Below are 7,428 nucleotides of genomic sequence, written 5' to 3' on the forward strand. Positions count from 1 at the left end.
GTTACACTTGTTATTGACAAGCTGACTGTATTCAGACTCGTGCATTTGAATGTGCACTGATTTTAAGACTTTACCTAATGTGTTCTTACATCATTACTTTGTGTCAACATTAGTAGCCTACTGACCATGCAAACTGTTATGAGAAAGTCAAATTATTTCAGAATCATGTCCCAAAACAAAACATAGCTGTCATAGGTAGAAGATTCATGGTTATAAACAGTCATGTTATGTCAATGCTTCAAAAAACAAATATTTATATATTTTTACAGTATTATTATAGTATTATAACGCCACTGACCTCATGTCTTTTAGCTTGCTTTTATAGTTGTTTTTATTTTCTTAAGATTGTTGTCTTTATTTGCACTTGACACCACGGACCTCATTGTCTCTTAGCTTGTTTTATAGCATTTTCGCTTTTTAATTGGTCTAGTGTGTAATATTTGTGATATGTTATGTGTATATGTTTGTGAATATGTGAATATGTTTTTCTGTTTTTTTTGCACCTTCAGAAGAACCACTACAATTTCATTGTATAGGCAACTGTACAAGGACAATAAAGTCTATTCTATTCTATTCTATTCTATTCTCTTCTATTCTATTCTATTCTATTCTAAAAGGTTATCAAACATCTGTGTATTGAGTGGCCTTCACCTGGATACACCACACATTAGATGTATCCTTTTCCATGTTCATGTAGCCTATACAGTGGCCATACTGTACTTTGAATAATGTCAATAAACTGTCATCTATTTATGCACATTTGAATCCATTCATTTATTTACAGTATCTTGATTCATACCATAACTCATTCCATGTTTTATCTAGTTTTAGATCAAAGAGGTATTAAAGGTTTTAGAGGTCTTAGAGATATTAAAAACACATATGAACATAAAAGCGATTGATGTGGAGGAATGGGTGAAACACATATCAAAGAGATCATAATATACAGTATATATGTTAAGGCCTGCGGCCTTGTACCTACGACCGAATCACAGCCGTGCTGATATTCAATATAACACACTCCCTCTCGTGTGATATTGCTTAAATGACCGTGTCGCAAATATATATATATATATATATATATATATATGTAAGGACAATTATATATATGTGGAGGAATGGGTGAAACACATATCATTAGGTAAAGTCTTAAAATCAGTGCACATTCAAATGCACGATCTGAATACAGTCAGCTTGTTAATAACAAGTGTAACCAAGGACAATGACACACAGTATAATTCAACCGCCCTCCAAAAGACAGCAAGCAAAAAACAAGGGCACTTTAAGGTAATTATGAAACCATTGAAGGCATACCATTTGCAATGTTATGTGTGTGTCACACAAAATGCATACACATTTTGTAACTTTTAAGCAAATACACATTCTTCATATATAAATTCAATACACAGATTGAACAACAAACACAGACAAAAAGTACAACACGTCAGAATACTTCCTGATGAACATTTCCATTCAGGACTCATCTGAGACAGTTGCCCTTGACCATATTGTCCTCACTTTCATTGTCATAGGAGAGAGAAGCAGCCCTTTTCATTCGTCCACCAAACAACAGAGGAACATACAATGTACAGTGATGCTTGAAAGTATGTATATATACAGTATATATATATATATATATATATATGATGATGTACTGCCTTTAGTGTCTGTTTGTCCTTTTAAAGACAAAGAATGGTATCAACAATTCCTCTGTCAGGAGTCAGACATGAATCACCACTTTAAGACTCAACCCATCATCACATCACACAGGGTGAGCATTCAGGAAGCAATTTCTAATTGTATGAATAAGCTTCTGACTGTATGAATGCTTTTGAAGATGTCTCTCTTAGTCATTCCCTCACATTAGTGCTTCCTGTCTAAAAGCCTTTTGATGGCCACCCCTTTTCAGGCTGGCTGGAAATGGCCTTTCACATGTGCATCATTATAAATAAGACATTATAAGACATTATAAATCAGTAGTTTCTGTGTCCCCTCAGTGTTCCACTGAGACAGAGGGTTGTGGGGGAGAGGGCATGTCTTTGAACATAGGTAGCACGCAATTCAGGCATTAATGCCTGAATCAATGCCACCGAGTGCTATTCTATTATTTATTATTATTATCATTATTGTATTGCTCAATCTGTCTCTTGTTTCATTTGTCTTTTTATAACTAACGTGTATCTTATACGTGTATATTGGGATGTAACAATGAACTTGAATCTTGAAACTTTTCAATTATGCAGCACTTACACAAATAGCACTTAAAGCATTGACAATATACATAATATATACACAATATACATAATATATACATGAATACATTTATAAATTAGTATACGGTACATGTGACATATATCCACTTTGGATGAAAGCGTCAGCTAAATGCCATATTTATATGAATAAATACATCCTCATAAATACAGATGTATTTATTCATATCAATATGGCATTTAGCTGACGCTTTCATCCAAAGTGACTGACTTACATTGCAGTGAGTGCATACATGTTTCAGTATATGTGGTTCCAGCGCAAATCAAACCAAACCTAAGCATTCTTAGGACCATTCTCTACTAACTGAGCCAAAGAGGACCACCATTCAAAGCGACTTGTGAGTGCTGTTGACAAAATGCTCCCAAGGCCAGGAACTGCCTGCCACTGCAATATAATGGGAGAGCGATTGGGATCAATGGTGCAGCAGGCACAATGGCACATGTCAATTTACTGCCCCCTTTTGGTCATATTGGCTAAACTAAAGATTCTTTGCTATTTCAATATGATATTCTACCGCTTCTCCGTGGAAAGCATCCTCACGTACTGCATAGTGTGGTTCCTCAGCTGCACAGCCGCAGAGAGGAAAGCTTTCCAGAGGGTCGTCACCTCGGCGCAGAAGATCATCGGATGGCCTCTCCTCAGTCCCCTCCCTGGAAGAACTGGACAACTCCCGCTGTCTCAAGAAGGCAGTCAAAATCCACCCTGGCAACAGACACTTCATACGGCTGCGCTCAGGCAGGCGCTTCAGCATCTTGCTCATTTATGTCTCATTCTTGTTTTTTATTATCTTAGGACTGTGTTTGATTGCACCTGTTACTGTTACAATGACAATAAAGATCATTCATTCATTCATATTCCCGCTGGGACCTTACTGATACAATGTATGTAGCCTATACTCACTGCAATAAGTCGCATTGGATAAAAGTGTCAGCTAAACTAAATGGCATATATTCAGTGGCGTAGCGGACGGGCCCGCAAGCGACGCACCGCGGGGGGGCCCCAGCCACTAGGGGGCCCCCTAACATTGGATCATTTTTATTTTTTTTATTTTTTATAATTTAAAAAAATATAAAACAAAGAAAATAAGTGAACCTTCATTGTGTCAACCTTAATTTTAATATATAGGCCTATATAAAAAAAGATATACATAGTTAGCCGTATCCAATAGCAACATGACTTTGACGTCACACGTAGGCAGCGAGACACAAGGAAAATGAGCAAGCGAAAATACAATACAAAGTACAATAAGCATTCTTTAGGTGGTGGTAGATTCTCTATTCGGACATTATAGCCGCTATATGTGGGACTGTCGGTCCGATATTGTTAAAAAAAAAAAAAATGTTTACGGAAGTACATGTCTCAAGTATTATCTCGGCGGTTAGTCGAGTGAAAGAAAAACAACATACAGATGATAATTCACACAATATAATACCACGAAAGCGTACAGCACTAAACAATAACATTTATTTGGGCAGCATCATACTCAAACTCAGGCAGAAGGGCAGGGTCCGGCCAGGTTCACAGTCACAGGCTGTCAGTGCATCATACAGGTACATAATTCAGCATGGTTAGGCTATATATAGCTGTTTATTTTTCTATTCTACTATTCTATTCTACTTCTGCTGTCTGCGTCTCCCTGGGTATTCCTAGACCAGATGGCAAACATTAAAGAAATGCCACAATATACCAGGACTTAAGAAACGAGATGTCCAACAAAGGATTTGACTAACCCTGGCCAATTTTACGCAACAAGTAGACTCTGATGCAGCGGAGACAGAGTTGCCAGATGGGCTGGTTTTTGGTGGATTTAGAAGTTTTTAGATTGGTTAGGTTGGAAATTCTCAATCCCATCTGGCAACCCTTAGCGGAGAGTCTACAGCTTGTATGTTTACAGATATCGCGCTGCTGTGCACACCACACTTTGTTAAAAGAAATAAAGCTTGTACTTTTCTACTTATAATACATTCTACTGATGTAGTCTACCATTTGGTTTTAGTTATTGCTCTCACTTGTTTGTACCTTTTGCTAAGTCAAGCATTTAGAATGTAGAGTGCATATTGCGAAATTTCTTAACGTCAATAACGCATCAGCCTCTAAAAAACGTTTTTTTTTTACTCCGTTGCGAAAGGGCCCCTGCCGCCACCTTGCGGGGGGGCCCCGGGATTTTGCGCTACGCCACTGATATCATATTAAATATGTAAATGCAATGTTCTTGGCGTTTCATACCACTGGCAGTAACATATATTTATCTGATTGCCAAATGAAAAGTTTTACACAAAACGTGATGAAAAAATAAAAATAAAATAAAAATAACTGTTAATAATTATTCATTCTGTGCTTTTTCCAGACATGAAGCAAAATAGTATGCAATTATTGCCATATCCCCACTTTTGACAAGGACCCATTCTATCCACTCTTGTCCTAACTACCTGAACATTCTTGAACCTTTGACTGAATCAGGAAGTGACAAATAAATGACAAACCAAGTCATAACATAAGTAAACCAAGTAACTGATTAACCTCTTCAGGTTACAATCAAGGTAGGGTGTCACCTCTGTCAACCTTTGCACAACATGTCTCCATGCTGCAATGTTTAAGAACTAAACAGTGAGACACAAATACCTGGCATATCTTCAGCTGCAGTTTGTAACCTACCTGATTAACAGCCATTGTCCACATCAGGTATGTAGTCCAACTGTAAGAAATATGTTAATATTAATATTGAGTTAAGTAAGAATGTTTATACAGTACAATTATACAGAATGTCGTGGTCATGTGACACAGTAATGGCTTGTTGTATGTTGTATCACGAGACCAACAACAATGACAAGTATTTCATTTTCACCATGATATTTGTGATTGAGGTGTTTTAGAAGACGTTTGTACGTAAAATCCAAAGAATCTAAATACACAGAACGTGATGTTATTCTATCCCGTCCTGTGAATAAAGTCCTATAACAACCGTGACTAGTATTAATATAATGTCAATATGGTTGAAAATGGTTGATAAGTCACTTTTCAACTTGGCTGGGAGTTGTCATTAAGACTTGTCAGTCATGTTAACTGTTATATTATTATATATTATTATTATTATTATCTTGTCATCTCATTATTATCAGATTTTTATGAAAGAGTACAGTTCATATGTATGTATAAAACAGTGTGGTCTTTTGGAGATATGGTCTTTATCAAGTGAATAGCTGAGCTGAGGTGTATGTAAGTTTACAGAATAAAGTTAAAGTTAAAACTACTTATTGGTACCTATTACTTTCCCCTGACTGGTGGATAGATGATTCACTTAATCAAATGTATTTGTTGTAAGTCGCTTTGGATAAAGGCGTCTGCTAAATGCTAAAAATGTAAAAATGTTATGTAAAATGTAAAAAAAAAAAGTTTCTACATACTAGGACCTACAGTAAAGCATCAAGACTGGAATCCAATGTAACTGAGCAACAAGGACAAGGCAGCATTGTCTTTGATATCAGATATATTCCAGTCAATGAAAAGAGGTCAATGAATTTGATTTCAAAGTTGAGTGAAAGTTTTCTTTTTATCGAAGCACAAATGGATTATGAATACTGCTTCTGCTTCTAAATGTTGATCAAGTGATCTTGACTTTTAGATTCTCTTAAATCGTCTCTTGTTTCTTCAGGAGAGGTATGGGACTCTTGGGCTGCAGTGCTCTGGTGGTTGTTTGTTTCTGGGGGGCGCTTAATGCAGGCGCACATCCCTCTGAATTTGCCCTGCATGGAGAAAACAAAGGATCTCAGAGAAGACTCCTGGTAGAGACTCCAGAGGAGGCAGGTCCCATTGTGGCAGATAACAATTCAACCGTAAATGGTGGTAAGTAAGTTAACAAGTTGAGTTGTATAAACATTCCATTGTTTATTACCCCTCCTGTCAATTGCCAGATTCATGCTTTTCATTCTACACGTTTAAAACATGGTGTCAGTTTGAGTTTTCAGTGAAATGGCATTCCACATCTTGACATGTCAGCTTGGATTTTTGGTATCGTTTATTAATGACAGTAGTGTAGATTCAGAATGAGTGGAATAACCACGTATCCCTCACAATCACACAATGACTTCAAAGACATCATCTGACTCTCCACCCCATTCCCTCTCCCCTGCCTCTCACAGCTGATGGCGGTAACTCCCAGACATGGCCCTACCTGGCCGCCGCCCTGGCCTCAGCCCTCTCTATCTCACTGTTCATCGTGGTGGCCGTGAAGTGCCGGCTCTTCCATCGCTACCTGGCCAGCTACCGGCACTTCCTGCTGCCCGAGGGTGACGCGGCCAGCCAGTACAGCCCAGAGGAGGAGACCTACCCTGGTCATGACATGGCGGGCAGAGGGGGGGGGCACATCCAACGTCAGGTGGATGATGAAGACGACGACGGCTTCATAGAGGACAACTACATCCAGGCCAGTGAGAGGGAGAGGGCGCGGAGCTATGAGAAGGAGGAGGAGGAGAGGGAGGAGGAGGAGGGGGAGGGGCTGGAGGACAGTGATGATGATCTGGAGTTCACCATCGGCTGATAGAAGAGACTGCTAGAGAGAATATGTTCAGCTTTCGGCTGAGTGGAGGCTCCATTGAGAAGATGAGCTGTTGGTTTCACACATATGACATGAATGGAAGGAGAGAGAATAGGAGAGTGAATAGAAGGAGTCACTCTGAAGGAATATAAAGAGAGCACTTTAAGCTCCAGAATATATATAATGAGTATAATAATGAATATATTACTGATATTATACAAGATACTGTTTGATGTTCTATGATTTTCATTTTCTCAATGCACAATGCTAGTCATCTATCTCTAAAACATAAAACAGTGTTTTTGGATGTATATGTATTATGTTTGTCTTGTTTTCTTTTGTGTGTGTTAACTTTAAATTATGTTTTAAATCCATTCAATAATGATGTTCATGTCCTTATACATAATGCTTGTATGAAATAGTTGACATTGATTGATTTGATTGCTGTATTACTGTATTACAAACAACTTGGTAAATAATGTCTTGAAAATATCCTTGAGAAGTAGACATTACTGAAAATGAAATGAAAATGAAACTCAGTCATATCATTAGCTAATTTCCATAGCAGAATGGTGAAGATGGCAAGTCTTTCCATAATTATTTGCCCCCCAAAAAAACCTCAG

The sequence above is a fragment of the Nansenia antarctica genome (assembly GCF_963989245.1).
Source record: "Nansenia antarctica genome assembly, chromosome: 12".
NCBI classification, from domain to species: Eukaryota; Metazoa; Chordata; class Actinopteri; order Argentiniformes; family Microstomatidae; genus Nansenia; species Nansenia antarctica.